This window comes from Nicotiana sylvestris, chromosome 9 (assembly GCF_000393655.2).
Source record: "Nicotiana sylvestris chromosome 9, ASM39365v2, whole genome shotgun sequence".
NCBI lineage: Eukaryota > Viridiplantae > Streptophyta > Magnoliopsida > Solanales > Solanaceae > Nicotiana > Nicotiana sylvestris.
Window position 1 is genome coordinate 69,164,613 of NC_091065.1, and position 24,450 is coordinate 69,189,062.

At 36.4% G+C, this 24,450-nt stretch overlaps 1 pseudogene; it reads right to left on the minus strand.

Annotated features, from left to right (window-relative positions):
• Nucleotides 1-11,782: 11,782 nt before the first annotated feature.
• Nucleotides 11,783-24,450, minus strand: part of LOC104213320 (potassium transporter 5-like) — a 31,905-nt pseudogene continuing 19,237 nt past the window's right edge.

Here is a 24,450-nt window from a genome sequence, read left to right on the forward strand (position 1 = left end):
GAAAACCTTCCACTAAGCTCTGTAATCCGACATGGCTCGTGGAACCTCCAACCACTTTCCTTTGACATATCCCAATCTCTATTCTCACTCATCCATCATATTTTGTTGAGCTCGGTATTAAGAGATACCGACCAATTCTTTTGGCATCCCTCCTCCACCGAGGTTTTCTCCACCTCAACTGCCTATGCCTTAATAACATCTCCTCCGCCTAAGGAACAACACTATTCTCCACTCACTTGGATATGGAAGATACATGCCACCAACAAAATTAAACACTTCATCTAGATCATGCTACAAGCAAAATTACCAACCCTTACATTTCTCTCTAATCGAAATCTTACTAATGATCTCATCTGTCCATTATGCTGACAAGCACAAGAAGATATTGTTCACATATTTTTTCATTGCACCACTGTCTCCAATATATGGTATTATTTAAATATCTCTCTTCCCCCATGCATCACTCTAAATTGGATCAAACAACTTTGCCTTCCAACCACCTCACCTCCTAATATAATTCCATTACATATTCTAGTTATAATTACCTTCTAGCACATCTAGATCAATCATAATAACAATATCTTCAATCACACACATGCGAACGTTAATCCCCTTAATATATACAACTAGACATCCCAATATTATTACCTAGCTAACGCAGTTACTCAAAAACACACGCTAACTACTACAATTCCAATCAAATGGCAACCTCACCCCAAGGTTCCTATAAGTTAAATATTGATGGAACATTTGACAAGCATAACCACATGGGTGGGGCCGCTGGAGTTTTTCGTAATGCCTCTGGCACTTGGGTGTATGGTTTTACCAAATCACTAAGTCATACCGATTTTCTCCAAGCTGAACTGCTAGCCTTATATCACGGGCTACAACTAGCAAATGCTCACAATTTTCGACCTTTACAAGTGGAAACGGACTCTCAGGTACTCCTACACATCCTATCTAATGCTCCACTAAAACACTTACAAATCATTTTTGCATGCAAGTCGATACTCCAGGGTCTCCAGGTGCCCCAGATCCAACACACATTTAGGGAAGGCAATGTTGTGGCGGATGTATTAGCCAAACATGGGAAGGCAATCAAGAATTTCCAACCTACTGATGTTATCCTTTTTGAAAATCCACCTTATTTTGCTTTACTGCTTTTAGCTACTGATGTAACTGGAATTGTAACTTACCGTTTAGTTCCAACCCCTATAACACACTAGTTATGTTTTAATAAAAGCCTTCTTAGCAACCAAAAAAAACTCCAATCCCGCTTATTCGTTCATCCTTTTTGTGTCTCTCAAAAAAAAGTTCTTTACAATTTTCCATTCATTTGTTACAAAAGAAGAAGAAAAAAAATATTGACAGCAACAAACAGAAAGAAGAATCATAGTGAGGTATAACACTTGGAACAATAAAAGGTCAAGCTGACCACTAGACCGTAGACATTGAGCAAAGTATATATATAGCCTTGTGCCCTTGTCTACTGAATGAGGATTTTCCCAATAACTTTTCTGTCGGACAAGTTGATTTATTCTATTTGCTACAAGAGAAAGCCTTTTCTAATCGCCTAAATAGGCTGCCCTGTCATAAAATAAAGACTATAAAATAAAGACAAGTATAGAAAGAAACTGATATATTATTCAACTTCAAATTGATGCACATAATGAATTGAAATCTCTTCTATTTATAGAATAAAGGAAGCTGATGTGTAAGCTGCTACTATACCAGATATGGATAATGTTTTACTGAGAGTAATGTTTATCCATAACGGAGTACTGAAAGGATAAGCTCATTGTACCATGTATAGATAATCTTCTACTATGGGTAATATTTATCCATAACGGAGTAATAAAAGAATAAGCTCATTGTACCCGGTGTGGATAATCTTCTACCAGTGGTAACATTTATCCATAATGGAGTATTGAAAGGATAAGTTTATTATACCTGGTATGGATAATCTTCTACAGGGGTAATATTTATCCATAACGGAGTATCAAAAGGATAAGCTTATTATACCCAGTATAGATAATCTTCTACCGGGGGTAATATTTATCCATAACCGGGTATCAAAGTGATAAGCTTCTTCAGGAGGCTTATTTCCAATAGAGTACTAAATAGATAAACATATTTACGGCAGAATCCCATATGGATAAGCTTCTTCAGGAAGCTTATTTACAACGAAGTAATAAATGAACATCCATAATATAATACATTTATAACACTCCCCCTTGGATATTCATTAAAAGATAATGTACCTCATTAAAACCTTACTAGGAAAAACCACGTGGAAAAAAAAACCTAGTGAAGAAAAAAGAGTACACATATTTAGTAATACGCATTGCTAGGTGCCTCATTAAAAACCTTATAAGGAAAACCCTGTGGGAAAAAACCTTAGTAAGGAAAAAAGAGTGCATCGCGTATTTTACTCCTCCTGATGAAAATCTTGTTTCAAATATTTGAGTCTCCGCATTCGAATCTTGTATCTTCATAACCAATACGATCTGCACCACCTATAAATGCATAACAATTACACTAAGATAGAGTATTTCAGAACCAAGGAGTTCATCGTCCTCTTCTGGAGGTCGGAACGGATCCTTATTCACTTCAAGTGATCGAACACCCATTGTTGTACTTAATGAGTGCGTTTTGTCCATGAAAAAGCATTTAAAGACCCTTTCTATATAGGCAAATTGATGGATAAAGATCTCGTCTGCTAAATATTCAATTTGCAGACCAAAGACAAATTTTTATTTTTCGAAGACCTTTCATCTCAAATTCTTTCTTAAGATATTCAATTGCCTTTTGGAGCTCTTCTGGAGTTCCAACAAATTTTATGTCATCAACATAAACAGCAAGTATAACAAAATCTTATAACATTTTCTTTATAAAAATATATGGACAAATAACATCATTTATGTAATCTTCTTTCAGCAAATATTTACTGAGACGATTATACCACTTGCGCACTGATTGCTTTAAATCGTACAAAGATCTTTATAATTTGATCGACTACATTTCTCAAGACTTTGAAATATATGCTTTAAGCATTTTCAATCTTTCAAGGATCTTCATATAGATTTAATCAAATAAGTCATATAGTTAAGACTTGTATCTAAATGGTATGACATCTTCAAGTGTCTGGACTGCTGGTCCGATCCTCACAATCTTTTACAATATTGTGCACTATATTGTATCAAATATATCGTCGAGGATCATTTTGTGTCAGTTCCTAAGCGACATAACTTTGAGATATCATCACTTTCTTTATTTTCAGGTACCTGAACTTCTTCGGGAGTTTCATGAAATGTTATGTTGTGGGCTCTTCTAGAGCTTCTTTCCTCCTCATTATGAGCATTTTGATCATTAGCTCCTACCATTTTTCAAGGATTGTTACCTTTGAAACCGATTGGTCTACCACACTTCATGCGTACAGTAAACTCTATCCTTCAGGGACTTTAATTTTAATAGGAGCGTTTGTAGCTGAAATATGATATTAAATTTTGGATCAGCAAATGTTTCTGGTATTTGACTTGAATTATCTTCTAAGTGAGGATCATATTAATGATAATTCGATTCATATAGCATATTTTTCAGTTGTTTATTCCATCCCCCAAATGTTAGAAAAATTAACATATATCCCCAATCTTCTTTGAGGAACATATCTTTGTGTATTTTGTAGAGAAATTAATCATATACCACACATCAAAAGATAGTAAAAATATTTGATTTCTGATCCTAAACCAATTGTGAGGGGTGGGCTTTATCATATATTGTTGGTCCGATGCATACAAGTGTTGTTGTATACAATTTAGAATATCTTAGACCAATACATGAAGCTTTGTTCTCATAAGCCATAGTTTAGCCATTAGTATGAGGTATTCAATGCTACCAGCTTGGATATAAACCAGCATTATTAAGATGAACTGTCTTGATTTCATAATCTGAAAGTTATGCTCTTAATTGAGAAAACCAATCTCAAATGCCAAACTGCAGGTTGACAATAAACATGCATGTAACCATCTTATATATGCATCTATAAGTGGTTCACATGACAGGTGAATAGGCTCATATTCACCTTTTATATATTTCAGAATTAGGGGTCTTAGTCAATTTATTATGAGAACAAGCAACACATGAGAATTCTTGAAGAATCTTCTATTTCTTCAATATATGGTTATCTGAATTCTTAAATAGCTCATTCAAAAATGGCAAATGAAAACTTCAAGTTTATCATGACATGTGCTATCTCTTAGTAAACTTCTGGTTTACTATGGCATAAACGTTTGCATTAGTAAACTTCTGGTTTACCGTGACTGCTTTTGCATTAGTAGATTTCTGATTTACTGTGATACATGATATAATATAAATTAAAGAATAAGGTGGGTAACTTCTCATATACATATTATTTTACCCTCTATGATTGTGGAAACATGAAAATTTTCAATCTTTCAGTCATTTGTAGTCTCAATATGATAATCATTTGTATTAGTAAACCTTCAGGTTTAATACAACATATGTTTTGACCATAATCATATAATATGAATGACATATTTATATATAAGATCTTCGAGAGCCTTCATTTATTATCCACAATCTAATATTTATCGGACACTACTGGTGTCATGTGTCTTCTAGGCAAACAGTTAGCTCTTCAGGAGTTGTTGATACATTTTGTACTATCAAATATTGCTCATACACTTCTGGTATCATGAGAGAAAATCACAATCAAATAAACAATGTAAAATAATTGTTTAAGCGCAAGAAAACTCTTCTTCATAATATTTTCCTACTTCAGGAGGCAATTTCAATTGTGTTACTTCTTCGAGAGCAAATTTAAAATACGAAATATTGAGTATATATTCTCTCAATTATATTACTTCTTCTGGAGGTGAATTGTAATATCTTCACATCAATAGCGCGTTCATATTTACTAGATTTATTAATATTGTCACATTCACTTCAGGGAATGGATTAATATTATCAAAAGTTCTCATCATTTAGGAAATCGAACATAATTATCTGAATGCGCATTAATCACATCAAATTGTGATGCCTCAAACTCTTTCAAAATATTTACTACTTCAGGAGCAAATCAAGGCGTGCATTTAATATAGAGAATATTTATGAAGTTTATCTTCAATTGTAACCATAGAAAGCTTAAATTATCACTTCTGGTGATCATAGTCATATACCACTTTTGGTGGTTAACAAAATATAATTACAATGAGATATACGAAATATAACCACTTCTCGTGGTTGTATATTTCCTGCAAACTCTGCTAGAGTTTGAGTTGATCTAATAATGTTATCCATATTCTTCAAAATAACATAAATAAGATATATTATAGTAAACATCATTATCAAATCATAATTTTTTTTTATGTACAACAATTACATAACCATACTATATATTACAAACAACAAAAATTAAAATATTTACACTTCTACAGATTCACCACCGATTACATGACTTGTTTCTCCTTCTGGGAGTGCAAGGTAATCAACTACATCCAAATGCATGAAGTCTAAATTATCTTCAGAAATAAAATTTTCTTCAGCATTTTTCTCTGTCTTCTTTAGGGAGGCTTGATAAAGCTCAACCAGGTACTTTGGCATACGGCAGGTACATGACCAGTGCCCTTTTCCTCCACATCTATAACATGCATTTTCTGCATTTGGTGCTTGCACCGCTTCATGCTTTTGTTCCTTCCTTTTTCGCTGCTAGTGGTGAGGAGGGTTCTTTGGTGCATTACTATTACCATGATTAAAATTTCTTCCCCGACCACGGCCATGACAACAACTGGGGCCACGACCTCTTCCACGTTTAGCTTGGTGGAAGTTCGTCTCATTCACTTCAGGGAATGGACAAGAACCAATAGGTCGGCTTTCATGATTTTTCATTAATAGCCCATTATGTTGCTCTGCTATAAGAAGATGTGAGATAAGTTCAGAATACTTTTTAAATCCCATCTCTCGATATTGCTGCTGCAGGAGCATATTCGAGGCATGAAAAGTGGTGAAAGTTTTCTCCAACATATCATGATCAGTAATATTATCACCACATAATTTTAATTGGGAAATAATTCTGAACATAGCAGAATTATACTCACTGATAGATTTAAAATCTTGTAGCCTTAGATGAGTCCAATCATAACGTGCCTGTGGAAGAACGACCATCTTCAGGTGGTCATATCTATCTTTCAAATTATTCCACAGTATGACTGGATCTTTAATAGTGAGATATTCCATTTTCAGGCCCTCATCAAGGTGATGGCGTAGGAATATCATTGTTTTGGTACGGTCTTTGTTTGATGCCTGATTTTTATCCTTGATAGTGTCTGCCAGACTCATCGCATCAAGATGAATTTCAGCATCAAGCACCCAAGACATGTAACTTTTGCTCGATATATCCAGGGCTGCAAATTCAAGTTTAGAAAGATTTGACATTATATAGAAAAAGAAAGTTCTTACATCAGATACTTTCAAAGTATTTGCTCGAGATGGCAGAGTATCGTGCTGATAACGTGTTATAAAATAAAAACTATAAAGTAAAGACAAGTATAGAGAGAAACGGATATATTATTCAACTTCAAACTGATGTACATAATGAACTAAAATTTCTTCTATTTATAGAAGAAAGGAAGTTGTTGTGTAAGCTGCTAGTGCAAGCTGCTGTGTAAGCTGCTACTGCAAGCTGTTGTGTAAGCTGCTACTGCAAGCTGTTGTGTAAGCTGCTACTATACCAGATATGGATAATCTTTTACTGAGAGTAATGTTTATCCATAATGGAGTACTGAAAGGATAAGCTCATTGTACCAGGTATAGATAATCTTCTACTGGGGATAATATTTATCCATAACGGAGTACTGAAAGAATAAGCTCATTGTACCCAGTATGGATAATCTTCTACCGGGGGTAATATTTATCCATAACGGAGTATCGAAAAGATAAGCTTATTATATCTGGTATGGATAATCTTCTACCGGGGGTAATGTTTATCCATAACCAGGTACCAAAGTGATAAACTTCTTCAGGAGGCTTATTTCCAATAGAGTACTAAATAGATAAACATATTTATGGCGGAATCCATATGGATAAGCTTATTCGGGAAGCTTATTTACTAACGAAGTACTAAATGAACATCCATAATATAATATATTTATAACATGCCCCTTTTTTTGGGATTTTTTCGTGTATATACTATATTAAGAAGTTATTTACTCAGTTTATCTTATTTCTAAGTTTTCAAAAAGTATTTTGATTTTTTCACATTTTGTGTACAGAAGTGTTTAAATAGACTTACAGCGCCAGAGCACAAATATCCATATAGATACGTGATTCACCTATAGTTGTACCGCATATCCTTCCCAAAATAATCCATGTTCAACTCCATAGCTAATTGCTATTGACGATCACCTTCTTCTTCACCAAAAATATCCTTTATTTATCTTACTAAAGCGAAATCAGCCATTAATGATTACTTTATAGCATCACAAATTGACAAATTCGACTTAGTTTGCTACAATCAGAAAAGCAAATTTTGTTCGGCGTCAATATACACAATTAGCAAGCTACAAAATGCAATAATTCTCTCTCGCACAGAATCTGCCATTAACGGTCATTGAAATTCTTCTCAAAAGCTTTCAATTGGAATACAAATATTTTGAGAAACAACAATCAATTTGATGCGAGCATCGAAAGAAAAATTGATATAGTTTTGAAATATTGCAAACACAAATAAATTCAAAAGCAACAGACCAATCTAATCAAGTAGGAACAAAAATTTCTGATACATCATAAAAGAATATGCAGCGTGTGTTCATTATCGGTTAAAGTTTGTTGTCATGCCTCATATAATTTCATACAACTTTCATGCAATTTTCATACAACATTATATAACTTTCATAGAACTCATCATACATACTTTATACAACTCATCATACCAGCTTTCATACAAAATTGATACATCTTCAAATGTGTGGTCAATTATAATTTGCTTATCATGCTTCATACAACATCATACAACTTTGATACAATCTGCATACAGCTTTCACACAATTATGTCATTGTATATATTTTGTATATCGTATGTAGAGCTGTCAAAACGGACCAACCTAGACCAAGCCTCGCGTGCTTTTAAATTGGTAGGCTAGGACGGGCCAGCCCGCCATCTAAATGGGTCTTAAATGGCCAGTCCAACCCAACCCTAAGAGGGTCGCGGGCTAGGGAAAAACATTCTTCAAATTTTTAAATATTTCTTTCGTGACATAGTCTCATAATCATATGAACTACTTCTGTTTGTTTAGAGCATACAAGAATCTTGATATTTGAGAAGGAATCTCGTAATTGAAATGCAAATTCTCTATATTTCTAGCTCTTTTTTTTTTAACGTTACATGAATAATCTTTTAATACTTTTTTTTTTACTTTCTTCAGGTTCAGGGATTGCTTCAATAAATTTATATGTTGAGATATTTTTAATTTAGATTTAACATTATTTGCTGATTTCATCATTATAGTCCATAAAATTTTTAAAATTCCTGAAATTTTCTAGTGTTGTCAATTTTTGTTGGGTATTAAAACTTGATCATTTCCTGTACTGAAGAGCAACTTAATTATTAATAACGTATTAAAGTAACCAAACTGATCATTGGCCACTTAAAGTAACATTTTCTTTTGAAAAAAATTATTATTGACCACTTAAAACATTCCTAGTTCGTTATTGAGTAAGCAAAAAGAAAAACTAATCTTGTCATACGATATGCATATCAAAAATTTATATTCTAGTTGATATGGAAGGGTAAATGAGCAATCTAGGGTTGAGGAATGAGGATTATAGATAATAGTTTTTTTAGTTTTTACTTTTTAAAAATATTAAATATATAATTATAAATTTAATTAATTTTTGGCCCACGGACCGGCCCTAGCCCAGCCTCGGCCAAGCCTCAATGACCAACTGGCTGACTTGGACCTGGCTTATAAGCTTCAGCTTTAAATAAGCTAATAAAATTGCAATCCAACCCTACCCAAGTAGCGGTTGGGTTGGGCTGGCCTCATGGGCCAAGCCCATTTTGACGGCTCTAATTGTATGTTCTTCTTGGGGTATTTGCATCTATACCCGCTTTTTGGGTCACGTTTTAACTTGTGCCCGCTTTGCAAAAAAAATTGCAAGTGTACCCATTTTTTCGCGTAATTTCAGCATACGGGGTTGAAGTAGCAAAGACAATCACGCAAAACTTTAGCATTCTAGTAGACGGGCCTGAAGTAGCAAGTGTGCTGAAGTTTTTGTTTGTAATTACTGAACTTAAGCATAGTAGCTAAAGTTTTGTTCTCTATTTGCTGAAGTTTTTGTTTGTAATTGCTGAACTGAAGCATAGTAGCTGAAGTTTTGTTCTCCATTTGCTGAAGTTTTTAATTGTTTGTAATTGCACTAAATAAGTTGAAGTTTTTTTTTTGTCCTAGACAAGCTTTTTCAAAAATTTCAGCAGAAGATGCTGAAGTTATTTAGTTCATTTGTAAAAACTTCAGCACTAAAAACTGAAGTTTTTTTGTCCGGGATTCATTAATTTTGTCATAAAGCTTTTTCAAAAACTTCAACAGAAGATGATGAAGTTATTTAGTTCATTTGTAAAAACTTCAGCACTATATAAGCTGAAGTTTTTGAAAAAGTTTTCTAACATACTAGATAAATAATCAGATTGTCAACAGTATCTAAATCATAAATTTTGAAAACAATAAAGGTGAAAAGAACAAAATTATCATTGTCTACTAACTTACGTACGTGAAAATATTCACAAATTATTATTTATAATTTGTTTTTAAATAATCTGATAAACATATTTATGACAATCATCACATGAACTGAAGTTTCATAGCAGCACCAACAACAGCAGAAGAAAGAAGAAGAAGAAGAAGAAGAAGAAGGAGAAGGAGAAGGAGAAGGAGAAAGGGGGTTGAAGTTGTTTAAAAAGTGGGTACAAGTTAAAACTTTTTTTAAAAAAATGGGTATAGGTTAAATGGGGCGACCAAATAGGGCACCCCGTGCAATTTTTACGTTCTTCTTCCTCTTCCAGTTTCAATCTAAAAATTCACCCAAAACAAACTCTAATCTTAACCAATCTCCTTCAAAATTGAGATATAAATTCCAAAGGATATTCTCAATCTTGCAATTTTGTAAAACCCAAATTTTGAATTCAAAGTTCAAAACTTTTTAATAGTTGTCAGTAAAGTTTACAGCTTTGTCATTATTTCTTAATCATTATTATTGAATAAATAATATATGATTTGGAAAAACTTTCGAACCACGCCAGCACGTTCAATTAATTAATGTTTATTGGTGTGATTGCATTTTCATAAGCTTATATATTTGGTAATTCATTAAAAATTAAAATGATTGTATTATTGTGTGGGATATGATGATTCAGAAATCGGCAGTAGAATTTTCATGATTTTTAGAGAGAGGAAACGGGGTTTTGAAGAGGAACAGAGGGTCAGATCAGAACATGAGTCAGAGGGGTTTGGCTCTTAGGAGTGGGTTACCCATTTAATTGCCTATACTTGGGGGATCACTACTAGTCTGAAGTCAGAAATTTTCTTATTTCCGTCTGCAGAATACGACTACAAAAATGTAGCCGGAAGTCCGACTACTTTTCCGACGTTTATTGTTTCGGCTACTAGTTTTTGGTCCGTACGGCATCAGAAATCTAATTTTTCGACTACTTTCTAGCGATTTTGATGGTTGAAAAAATGTGATTTTCTAGTATTAGATCCAATATTAATATAGATTTGTATACAAATTATAAATATAAATATGATATGCTATTAAAAAGAATCTCTATAAAAGTGGTAATTAAGTCTATAAAAAAGCATAGCTATAAAAATTCCCCGTAGAACACCATTTTTTCATCAAAAAATGGGCTACCCCTTATTCTTTCATAGAATCACCAAACTCCAGGAGAATAAAAGGACAATTATTTTAGACAGATAAATGCAGTTATTATTGTTGTAAAAATATTGGATTATGGAGAATAAGATTTAGCTTGAGGCGTGTCAAAGACACTGTCCTTAAGGATATTTCGCTCACACCGTGATAAATAAAATTAGACGTATTCCGGCGAATTCAACAAGCCCTTCTAGTATAACTAGGAGCAGAAACAACACAGATTGAATAAAAAAAAACCAAGCACAAAAGAAAGAGAAGAAAGAAACTTTCTTAGGTTTTTTCTCCTTTTTCCAAAATAACCACACAAAGGACTTATGTAGTCCAAAAAATTGAATGCACCATCTCATCAAAAAATGTCTGAGCTAAGCCATAAAGGCTCTTCAAAAGTTTATACGTTAAAAGCATAAGCCATTAAGGCTATCAAATGTAATAGACGGTTAAAATTTTGTAACCAAACGTAACGTTCAAATCTCATTCAATAGCCAAATTAATTTTGTCCAAATTGACTACAAAATTAAATTAATTTGCTGTTACAAATATATTTAAAATAATTAGTACTATAATAAAGGCTCATTAACATAATATCAAAAGAATGAATCTAGACATCAATTTGAATATTTCTTTTTGAGTTATCAAATTATTTTCCAACAATTATAACTTAATTAAAGCTCATATATCATTCCAACTGTTAGCATACGCTTGTGAGGGATGTCAAAAACCTTGTTACTTTGCCTCAGGTTCTTCTTCAAGAAATTGTAAGCATAATTTCTTTGCTTTACCAGACCCCTTACTCGCAATCACTTCATGTTCACCTACCAAATGAACCACCCCCGTACTATATGCTCTCTCTAGTACGTACTTCTACTTCTTTTTCCCCTAATATAGCAAAATCCTCCTCTTTTTCGACTTGTTTTATATTTGAATTCTCCTCCTCGGACTTCATTGAACCAACATTAATGCATAAATCATTCTCTAATTGTTTGATTTTTTCAGTAGATAGTCTGTGACTTTTTATTGCAACTGAAAACAAGCAATATTCACGTATGAACTCTTTGAGCCTCTCCACCTCGAGGTCGTCTTGCTCATTACACACATCATTGTATCCATAACGTACCATGCACACAGCGAAACACGTAGAGATCAGATGGCTGCACCCAACGGAAGAGGAATCGTTCTTTTACTGGAACTTTACTGATGGGAAGTGATTTGAATGAAACAAACACAAGATCACGGTGTAAACATGGCACATTCGCCACATATTGCTTGAAAATTGGTGGAATTCCATGAACAAGTTCAGAATAGAAAATGGCAAGTCCGGGTAATCGAGAGAAATTTGTCTTATCTACTATTGCCTTAACTTTCTCAGGAGAAATCTTGTGTTCAAGCTCGAAGTAGTATTTCTTTTGATACACGTAATTCCATACGCACATGCATTAGGAACATAGCATAAAAGCTAGTGGAAGGTAACCGCCTTTATCAAACTTGTAAAGGACCGAACTTTGGTACACAAGCTCAACAGTTCCAATGATTAGAGCATAGGCGATTATAAAAGAATGTGAGTTTTCCAGATCATAATCATGACTAGTATAAGGAAGGATGATGTTAATGTCATCACAAACACCACTGCTATTCCTGTAAATATTGAGAAACACAAATGGTTTCATGATGTGTTAGATATATGTCTCTTGGTTTGATTTGACGTATAGTCACTGAATTTTATCCATTATTACAATAAAGTTAAAAAACTAAAACATAACTGAATTTTATTCATTATAACAGTAATGTTACTAAACGTTACCCACTAAAGCATTAAAACTCAAGTGAATTTGATCAGTTACTTTAATATGACAAAAATAGTTTTGTGATTTTGTTGTTATAGTAGGTAATTAATTTCAGTAACTATACGTAAAATTAAACATGTACATTACCACCAACAAACATCAGTTTGATATATCTTCAAGAAAGAGAGGGAATAACTAGAAATGAAATGTCTTACCATAAGCGTTGCTAATTTTTGCAGTAGTCTTGAATCCAAGAGTAACAGCAACACAAGCCAACATGAGAAGGTAATTGACTTCAGGGATATAGACTTGCCCTTGATGTTTGGTTGATGTATGCACAATTTTAACCCGAGGAAAGCATCCTAATGCGAGCGATTGCTGGATTATAGCGAAGGTCCCGGAAATCATGGCTTGACTTGCAATGATAGCTGCAAACACTGCCACCACATATATGCCATCTACAATATGTGTTCATGAGGAAAGAAAAGCATAAATGTTCATTAATTTTGTCTCACGATAACATAAAACCTATGTTGTTTAGACTGTTCAAAAAAGTTATCAGGTACGTCTAAGATCCTCTAAAAGTAGTGTAGTTTTGGAAGATTTAACATGGGTGCAGCAACAGTTTTAGAGAGTCCGAGCAATATAACATAAAACCTAAGTATTTATATGTATATAGATGTTATGCTTACTGAGGTATATACTTGAAAAAAGTATCAGAAACGTCATCCGCATTCTTCCTTAAAAAGGAGGCTTGACCAGTGTAAGCTAATATGAGCGCTGGTTATGTTACACAGCACATGCTTATCTGTATAGACTGAACAGTAAAATGACCAACATCTGCAAGTAGTGCCTCCGTTCCTGCAATTCGTCATTCACTATTATATTTACTCCGGACTCACAGTACTCTTTCTTCGCTGAAAAATTATAGTTTTTTTAATCTAGTATTTACACAAAATCCATCAGTTTAACCTGATGAATACTCAAATATTAATTAAAGTGAAGGATGTTAGAGCCCAGTCAACTGCACACACAGCTGGCTCAAATACTATGACCCGGCCCAGTCTCCTTTATTCCTTATTCTTTTATATTCAATGCATTGTATAAGTGTAGTATTGATTCTTTCATTTTACACACATTTTCCCGTAAATATAAATACTGAACAAGTTGAGAAATAAAAGGTTAGACGGATATTTTCCAAATTTCATTTCTCTGTTTCTCTTTCTTCTCTCTCGAACTTCTAGGGTCTGTTTCTAATGGAGTCACCATAGCTCGTTGAGCTTCATCCTGACAAGGTATCAGAGCGGGATTTTTGATTCCTTGCCATGTAAGCTTCATCTTCAACGGTAAATCGATTGAAGATCTCACTGAAATCGGTCCTTTGGGTAAAGTTCGAAAACTCGGTGAATTCGCTACTACGGGACAGAAAATTTGGGTTTTTTACTGGAATCTCTTCTTATATCAATTAAGTCGACTGGAATTCATGATTTCGTAATGAATTCAAGCGATTTGGGGCTAATCTCAAGCTAGGGTTTGGTTTCTGTTCACTTCTTCTGGTTTTGAGTAGAAGGTTGGTAATACCGTTCTAATCTACAACTCTGAAACTTATATTGATGTGATTTAGGTCATGTAGTTTGGAGATCCATGTATATGACAGATTGCATGTTATTTTTTGAGCCTATTGTCTATTACTGTGTCGATTAGATTGTGTTAGTAGAAAATACGGGTAGTCATGGAGATGATATCACTTCACCCTCAGTTCCCACTACTGAAGGATTTGCTCCCTTTACAATAGATCCTTCTCATCCTTTCTATGTGTACCCATCAGACAATCCGGGTAGCCAATTAGTACATGTTCCCTTCAATGGACATGGTTTTGTATTGAGGAGAAGTAGCATGCTTACTTCTCTTTCTGCTAAAAATAAATTAGGTTTGTTAGATGGGAGAATTGCCCAACCTCCTGCCAACTCTCCTTTTTTATTACTATTGGGAGAGTCTTGGATTATCAACTCTGTTTCCATAGACATAGCCACAAGTGTCATGTGTTTTAGGGCTGCAAAGGAGGTTTGGACTGACATTAATGAAAGATTTGGACAGTCCAATGGGTTTAAATATCTTCAAATTCAGAGAGAAATCAGTTCAACTATCCAAGGGTCATCTGATATTGCCACCTACTTTACCAAATTTAGGAGTCTTTGGGATAAATTAAATTCCTCATATGTAGGCCCTATATGCTCTTGTGGAGCTCTTCCCAAGTTTATAGAGGATCAACAACTATTTCAATTCCTAAATGGGCTAAATGACTCTTATTCAAATGTGAAGAGTGCTATTATGCTCATAAATCCCTTACCACCAATAAGCAAAGCTTACTCTCTCTTACAACAAGATGAGAGTCAAAGAGAAACTCCAGCTTCAGTTACAAATTTTTCTAATGAATCTTCCTCCTTCTCTGTATCCTCAACAACACCAAATAGAAATTTCAATCAAAGATCAACTTTAACTCCAGGAAACCCAACTCTGTTTCTTGCAAATACTGCAAGAAACCTGGACACACAATGGAGAAATGCTATATATTACATGATTTTCCTGCAGATTTCAAATTTACCAAAGGCAAGAAATCAGCCTCATGTGTCCAGTCTGACATCCCAATCAATCAGTTTGCAGTTTCTCCTCAACCATCTACTGAGAATTCTGCCCATGGTTTCACCAAGGAACAGTATCATCACCTAATAACTTTATTCCAACAAGTCCAGGTGTCTTCTAGTGCTGGATTTGACAATCTTCATGTTGAGAAATCTGGATTTGCACATTTTGCAGGTTTGTTCACCGATTATGCTGCAGAATCTACTGATTTTCATGTATGTGCATCTTCTCAATTAGGTGTAAATCCTTGGATATTAGACTCAGGGGCAATAAATTAGATGACTCCACACAAACACTTACTTTACAACCTTATACCTTTACCTAAACCATTTCTTGTCACTCTATCTAATGGATATAAAGTTAAAGTGTTGTCAACTGGCTCTTTATATCTCAGGCATGACATAACTTTACTCAATGTCCTTCTTGTGCCTTCCTTTCATTTTAATCTAATATCTATACATCAACTAATATCCCAGCTGAATTGTATAGCTATTCTTACCAAATTTAATTGTTCTTTACAGGGCTCTTCTCTGAAGATGCCACCGGTAATTGGTAAGGCTGCTGGAAGACTATACTATCTACATCCTAATGCTGAATTGTTTCCATCTCAACATATTTCTTCTGTTCTTTCAAATTCTATTTCTTGCAATAAGTCTGTTTTCTTCCAATTTCTGTAAATAATCTGCCATGTAATCAGACATCTACTATGAATAAAATGGATTTGTTTTGGCACCAAAGGTTAGGGCATATGCCTTTCATATAATGATATCTATTTCATTCTTGTCTGATAAAGTTTCTTCAAAGCAGTCTTTCATATGCTCTATTTATCCAGTAGCTAGACAACAAAGATTACCTTTTTATGACAGCCACATTCATTCCACTACTCCTTTTCAGCTGGTTCACATTGATGTTTGGTGACCCTATAATACTAGGACATACAATGGATTTATATACTTCTTAACTTTAGTTGATGACTATAGTAGAGCTACCTGGACCCATCTTTTATCTTGTAAAGGTAATGCTCTTTCTGTGTTAAAAGCATTCACCTCTATGGTCAAAACACATTTTCAATCCTTAGTCCATACTTTCAGGTCTAATAATGCTTATGAGCTTGGTAGCAGCTCTAAAGCTACTGCTTTCTTAAGCAACCAAGGTATTCTACATCAAACTACTATTCCACATACACCACAACAAAATGGTGTTGTGCAAAGAAAACATAAACATTTATTGGAAGTTTCTAGAGCTCTCTTTTTCCAATCTAAACTTCCTCGCAAATTCTGGGGTGATTTTATACTAACTGCTACCTACCTGATCAATAGAATGCCTCTAACTGTCTTAAACAACATTTCTCCTTATGAAAAACTGCATGGAAATCCACTTTCTTATGTTCACTTAAAGTCTTTTGGTTCCTTATGCTTTGCAACTTCTCCCAAGTTTGGAAGGGATACAAGTTCTAATCTAGAGCTATACATAGTCTTTTCTTAGGATATCCCGGTGGCAAGAAGGGTTACAAACTCATGAACCTTTCTAATTATTCTATTTTTTACTCTAGGGATGTGGTATTCCATGAACACATCTTCCCTTATGGTTCAACAACATCTTCTACCACTCCTCCCTCCACTTTTCCACCTTTTGTGGATATTGATACATCTTCTGCTCCTGCTCCTACTTATGCAACAGAAGTGCCTACAACATCTAATATTTCCTCCCTTCCTATTGCTGAAACAAACATTCCTGATGCATCCTCTGCCTCACTTCTTCCTTCTCCTTCTTTCTTATTCTGCCCCCATTCCACCTTGTGTGGATCAGCCTTCTCCACTTCCACCACTTGCTCCTGCTTTAAGAAAATCCACCAGAACTATCATTCAACCATCCTACCTTCAAGACTATGTCTGTAACTCTATCCTTCCTCTTACTCCTATTTCTGCAATATCTAAGGTGTCCTAAACTTAGCTACATGTGCATGAACCTCAATATTACCAGCAGGCAGCTTCGCATCCTGCTTGGCAAGAGACAATGCTAAAGGAATTTCAGGCTCTTGAGTCCAATCAAACTTGGGACATTGTTCCCCTTCCTCCTCACAAAAAGGTCATCCCTTGTAAGTGGGTTTACAAGATTAAACAAATGGCAGATGGTTCCATTGAGATATACAAAACAAGGCTTGTTATTAGAGGGGATACTCAGAGAGAAGGTATTGACTTCACTGAGACCTCTTCACCTGTTGTCACGCTGACAACCATCAAATGTCTCCTGACCTTAGTTGTGAAAATGGGTTGGACTATTTTTCAGTTGGATGTGAACAATGTTTTTCTCCATGATGACCTTCATGAGGAAGTTTATATAAAGATCCCACCTAAGATGGATGTCTCTTCTACTTCTGAATCTTCTCCTTTTATTTATAGACTCAAGAAGTCTTTATATGGCCTCAGGCAGGCTTCTAGGCAATGGTTTTCTAAATTGTCTGAAGCACTGCACTCCAGAGGCTACATTTCTAGTCTCAATGACTATTCCCTCTTCACAAAGTCCTCTTCTGATTCTCTAGTTGTATTGGCAGTCTATGTTGATGATATATTGTTAGTTGTTGATGACATTTCTGAACTTAACTCTTTAAAACAATTCTTGGACTCTCAATTTAAAATCAAGGATCTAGGTTTGGTGCACTACTTCCTAGGTTTGGAAATTTCTCAGCATCCCCAAGGATACTTAATGAATCAACAAAAGTACACCACTGATCTCCTTCAAGAATTCAACTTTCATCACTTCTCCCCTGTTACTACTCCTTTGGATTCTTATGTTAAGCTTACTATGGACATGGGTACTCCTGTTTCTGATCCTAATATATACAGAAGATTAATTGGGAAATTGAATTTCCTCCAACATACAACACCTGATATTTCTTTCTTTGTTCAATACCTAAGTCAGTTTCTTCAGAAGCCCCAGGTACCTCATATGATGGCAGTTATCCATGTTCTAAGATACCTTATGAATGATCCTGCTCAAGGTATACTGCTCTCTAGTTCTGATGATTTGTCTCTTGTGGGATTTTCTGACTCTGATTGGGGATCTTGTGCCATCTCTCGCAAGTCTGTGAGTAGGTTTTACATATCTCTTAGTGGCAGTCTTGTGTCCTGCAAGAGTAAGAAATATCCTACCATCTCTTTGTCTTCAGCTGAGGATGAATATAGAGCATTGAGGAAGCTGGTTGCAGACGTTGTTTAGTTGGTCAGGCTTTTGGGTGACCTTGGTTTGGTTATTTTATATCTTGTTCCTGTCTATTGTGACAGTCAAACTGCCTTCCACATAGTCAAGAACCCTATTTTTCATGAGCGAACCAAACACATCGAGATTGATTGCCATTATGTGAGGGAGTGCGTCACTGCTGGTTTTCTTACTTTGCATTTTGTCTTTTCTTCAGGATAGCTAGCAGATATTATGACTAAAGCATTACCCAGCCAGCTGCATTATGGTATTCTTGGCAAGCTTGGTGTTTCATCACCCTCAAGCTTGAGGGGAGTGTTAGAGCCCAGTCTGCTGCACACACAGCTGGCCCAACACTATGATCTGGACCAGTCTCATTTATTCCTTATTCTTTTATATTCAATGCATTGTATAAGTGTAGTATTAATTTTTTTTATTTTACACACATTTTTCCTGTAAATATAAATACTGAACAAGTTGAGAAATAAAAGGTTAGACAGATATTTTCCAAATTTTATTTCTCTGTTTCTCTTTCTTCTCCTTCGAACCTTCTAGGGTCTCTCTCTAATGAAGTCCCCATAGCTCGTTGAGCTTCATCCTGACAAAGGAAATGATACATGTAATTGAAAGAACAACCAGCCAAGAGAATCCAAGCATCTTTTTTATTTCTCTTGAAGTAGTCTATGATGTATTTAGGATTAATAGCTTTGACAATTTTTTATCATGCTTTACGAAGTTGTAAATTCCAATACCATCAATGAGTGAGAACCACACACAAATTATTGGTGCAAATGTGTAGCCAACTTTGTCAATTCCAAATCTTTGAAACACAAACAGCAAGACCAGGATAGCAATTGAAATCCAGACAACCCTTTCTGCATTCCAAGAAAACAAATATTATATTATATTTACATATGGAGCGTAAAACAATTAATTTCACGAACAATTTTTCTCTCAATATTTCTGACTATTATTTTAAATACTTTTTTACTAGAGTCAATAAAATTTTCTGGTAAAGAAAATGATCTTAACTAAAAGTGGGTAAATGCTTGCTCGCACCCAATATTAACACCAAATCATATCAACTTATCATGGTTAAGTGATTTAATGATGTGAGAATAAATATTAATTATTCATATTAAGTACTACAAGCTTATGTACAAATACATGTCATGCATTAATTCGTATAGTTTACTTACTGGGAACTATAAGGGCCAAAATTCGACCAAGGAAATTCCGTGCGAAGAGAAACCGTAGTGGTGGGATCGTGATTCGCCATGGGCGCCTTGGCTAAGCACGACCCAGGCAAACACCTGAAAATTCCATCTTGGACAAGGTCGAGGACAAACAGAACAAGCCATGTTCGAAAGTCAATTGGTCTGAGGTCATGTTTCTGAAGCAACGCTAACGAGCCGAACAACCGAGGTCGAAGTCACGCACTTAGGTTGGCCAGAAACGGCTTGTTTTAGCAATAGAATATTAAAAGGAAATATTCTATTGGATATCCTCTGCAACTTGTACTTTCAGTAGATAAGAGATATATCTCATATAAAAAGGAAGAGAGAGAGGGGAGAAAGGGGATCCCATTTTTGGAAGAGTTATCTCTAGAGAAGTTGATTCTCATGTAAATAACTACTAAACATCATCTATAAAGAACATTCAATTTGTTGAGTCGGTCCAGGCTGTTCCACACTAGATCCGATAAAATGATAGATGCTTACACATTTGGCCATCATACATCACTATCAGAAAGAGAATCATCCACTTTGTTGCACGGTTGGGTGAATTACTCCTTTTATAAATAAATACTACCATTCATTTCATTTATGGCTTGTCTTCATTTCTTCGTTTGTTCATAAGAACATCATTAAACCACTCTTTTGCTTTAAATAGCTTTAAATACGATTTTTGAATGTTTTATTTCTTACTAACCTTGGATCTAGAACTTATTACATTTAACCAGAATTTACCCAGCATCATTTACTTAATTAGTTTAACAAAAAAGGTTCAAGACTTTTTGGTCAAATAATTTGGCACCGTCTGTGGAGATTTTTTAGTTAAAATTTTAGTCCTATTTAGATCTGAGAAGAAAAAGGCATAAACTTCGCAAAAACTGGTGTTTCCTTTGTTTGCAAGAATTTGACATGACAGGCAACAGAGAGGAAAAGAGGAAAGCAGTAGCCGACACCCCTGCCAACCTCTTCCGCACCATCAACAAAGAAGAAATCGGTGAACGGCTCCTCGTCTGCTTGGCTACATCTGATGTAGCTGTGAGCGCGGTCCTAGCCCAAGAAATCCAAGCTACACAATCTCTAATATACTACATTAGCGAAACCCTGGTCAATGCCGAAATGAGGTATCTACACCTCCAGAAGCTGGCCCTGACTCTAGTTGTAGCTTCAGAGAAGCTTAGACCCTAATTCTAGTTCCACCCCATCTCGGCAGTAACAACCTTCCCCCTAAGGAGTATTCGGCACAAACCTGAACTATCAGGCTGATTGGCCAAATGGGCTGTAGAACTCAGCGAGCACGACATAACCTATCAGCCACAAACGGTGATAAAGCCATAAGTGCTCGCCGACTTCAGTGTAAATATAATGCTCGAAGTCGAAAACCATCTACACTCGTACCAAACTACACAACCTAGGGGTACAATACATGGATGGCGCATCTAATGTCTTGGGATCGGGACTGGGACTCGTACTCGAGGTCCCGACTGGCAAAATAATTCACCAATCCATTCGATGCCCTGACATGACTAGCAATGAGGCCGAGTACAAGGCCGTGATTGCAGGTTTAATCCTGAGCACCCCCTCGAGCTCGCTGTATCGGTAAATGGTTTGTACGAGCTCGTCATCTTTCTATTTTAACTCCTCCCTGAGAGATTGAAGATCCCCCTAGATTGGAACCGAGTACGCAGCACACGGTACTTATCATGGATTCGGCAGTACTTGGTAACCATCTTTATAAATACCACCTTCTTCTTATTTGCTCGGCGGGCACTCTCAATCTCTAAGATGAGTGTCTATAAATAAAGATAGCAAGCAAGAAAAAAAGAGGAGGGTCAGTAGGGTACAAAAAAAAAGAAGGGAAAACAAAAGAAGTAACTCACCCATAGAGCCAACCCGGATAGGTCGGCATCCTTGAACGACTCCAGAGTCTTATGCTCGATGCTAGAACAAATGGTCACCAGAGCAGGGACTACGCTTTCCATGCTGGTCATCAAGTTGCAGTCCAAAGGAATCACTATCAAATGAGAAGTCCCATCGGTCCTCACCTCGACCGGGGTAAGCCCCTCATCGAACATCCTCTCTTCCTCGGGATCGATGTAGGAATCGGATTCAAACTCGTCGCCAATCTCACCCTTCTCCGCCTCCTCGGTAGAAGAAGGAATCTCGACTGGCACAGAGCTTGAAAGATCACTCGCCGGCACGACTGCGGCAGCCACTAGCGAAGCAATCTCAGCATCGGGAGCCGGAATCTCAGCATCCGAGGTTACGCCAGTATCATGCACAGGAATGGCGAGCTCGGGCTCACCACCACCGAGCCTTCAACCATATCGACACCACCTCCGGTTCCAATTCACCGCCTCTTTAAGGGACCACTTTCTTCCTCGTTTGCCGATGGCTCATCCACCAAATGAAACAAGGATGGGTCAGCAGCCTTCGTCGATGGAACATCCGCCCTATGGACAGATCTACGCAAAACTAAAATCTTGGATGAGGTGGCAGGCCGTGCAGACTCGCCCATGGTCATAGAAGTTGAAGGCTTGACCAAAGCACTCGATTGGCAGAATGGGGGGTGGGAGCCTTTGTTTTCTTTGGGGCTTTCCGACCTGGTAATAAGGGAAATGACGTAAGCAATAAGGAAAGGTGGTAATGAGGCCTAATGGAGAAACGGAATGACTTACTAGTTAAAGAAGGTGGACGCCCAAATTTCTTGTTGAAAGACGACCATTCATGGATCCCCACCATGTGTGGCAAAATTTGAGCCCCCCAATCTCGGATGTCTGCAGCCAACACAAGAGGATCCCTCTCGGCTGCACCACAAAGAGTGATTAGGTAATCCAAGAAAGAAAGCAAGCAACCAATTAAACAGAATACTTGCGGTCAAAGTTCCACGCGTCGGTAAACCTGGTAGGGTTTGCTACCACGTGCTCGATCTTGATATAGAAAAAATCGACCCAAAACTTGCGATTAGCCTTGTCATCCATCTTTACCACCAGCCCTTTGGTTCCCCGGTGGCAGAGATGTGTGAAAGTTATGAGCAAAAAGATACAACAAATGATGGATGGAGAGTTCGCGGCCGGCCAGCTCAGCGTACTTTATCAATATGATAAAAAGCTTGTAGATGTAAGGAGAGGGCTCGGTTAGGCATACGTTGTAGTAATGGCAAAACTCCTCTGCTAGCGGGGGAAGATGAAGAGAATAAAACACCAGAAACGGGTACGCATAAAATACGCAATACCCAGGATGGTGGATGTGGACCACATCGTCTCCGGCAGGAACCAAATCGACACGAGGAGGGATGTCGTACTTGGCCCTAAGCTCAGAAAGGCGTGACTCTCCCATTTCGGACTTCGCTGACTCGGGCTCGTCAATAGGGGACTTCGAGAAATTAGATTTGGCCTTATCACTACGAGGAACGATCTCCTCCACTGTAGGGAAACGATCATCTTCCATGGGTTGAACCTCCTCCTCAACACGAACAGGTATGGCCACTGACAACGGGTTTGGGCTAAAAATTTCCTCGGAGTTAGGAGATGTACAGCCCTTTGTGTGTTTATGTGTGAACGAAGATCCTTGGTCAAAAAAATTAATAAGCGACGGTAACGATGCAAGAAGTTGCAGAAAACAGAAAAAGATGCAAGAGAAGGAAATGAATCGCCTTTAAAAGTTTGAAGAAATAAAGTTCTGAATAAGGAGGTCCTCCCCCTTCTTATAAGAAAGCATCAGCCAAAAAATCGAGAAATGTAACTGCCATGCACAAGAATCGAAGTGATAGAAACGCGAGAAACTAGGTGACACCTCGGGAAAAACACACAATCGTGATGCGTGAAAGGGTGACATCACTCTGACCCCTCACCATTGGGCGTGACCTTCTAAGTACCGCCCACCACGGCTAGGATAACCGTTATTCGGCATCTGGTTCAGATTTTGCAAAGCCAGGGTTGGCGCAGTTCGTTTACCAAGGTCGACCTAAAGGACGATTTCGCAAGTGGAGGGACTAACTGTAAAGGACAAAATCCGACCAAGGAAATTCAGTGCAAAGAGACACCGTAGTGGTGGGATCGTGATTCGCCATTAGCGCCTCGGCTAAGCATGACCCGGGCAAACCCCTAAAGAAGTCCGTCATGGATAGAGCTATCAAAACGGGTCAGCCAGCCCAGCCCAAGCCTCGCGGGCTTTTAAATATGGTAGGCTAGGACGGGCCGACCCTTCAATTTTTTTTAAGAAAAAAGAATTTCTTTAAATCCTTAAATATTTTTTGTGACATAGTTTATTAATCATGTAAATAACTTCTGTTTGCTTAGAGTGTAAAAAAAAAGCTTGATATTTGACGAGGAATCTCGTAATTAAAATACAAATTCTCTATATCTCTAACTTTTCTTTTTTAAAGTTACATGAATATTTTCTTAATGTTTTTCTTTCATTTTCCTCAGATTCAGGGATTGCTTCAATAAGTATAAATGCTGAGATTTTTTAATTTAGGATTAATATCATTTATCATTATAGTTTATAAAATTTTAAAATTCCTGAAATTTTCTAGTGGTCAATTTTTTTTGTGTGTATTCAAAATTGAACTTTCTCTATACTAAAGAGCAGTTTAAATATTAATAGTATATTAAAGTAATCCAAACTGATTATTGGTCACTTAAAGC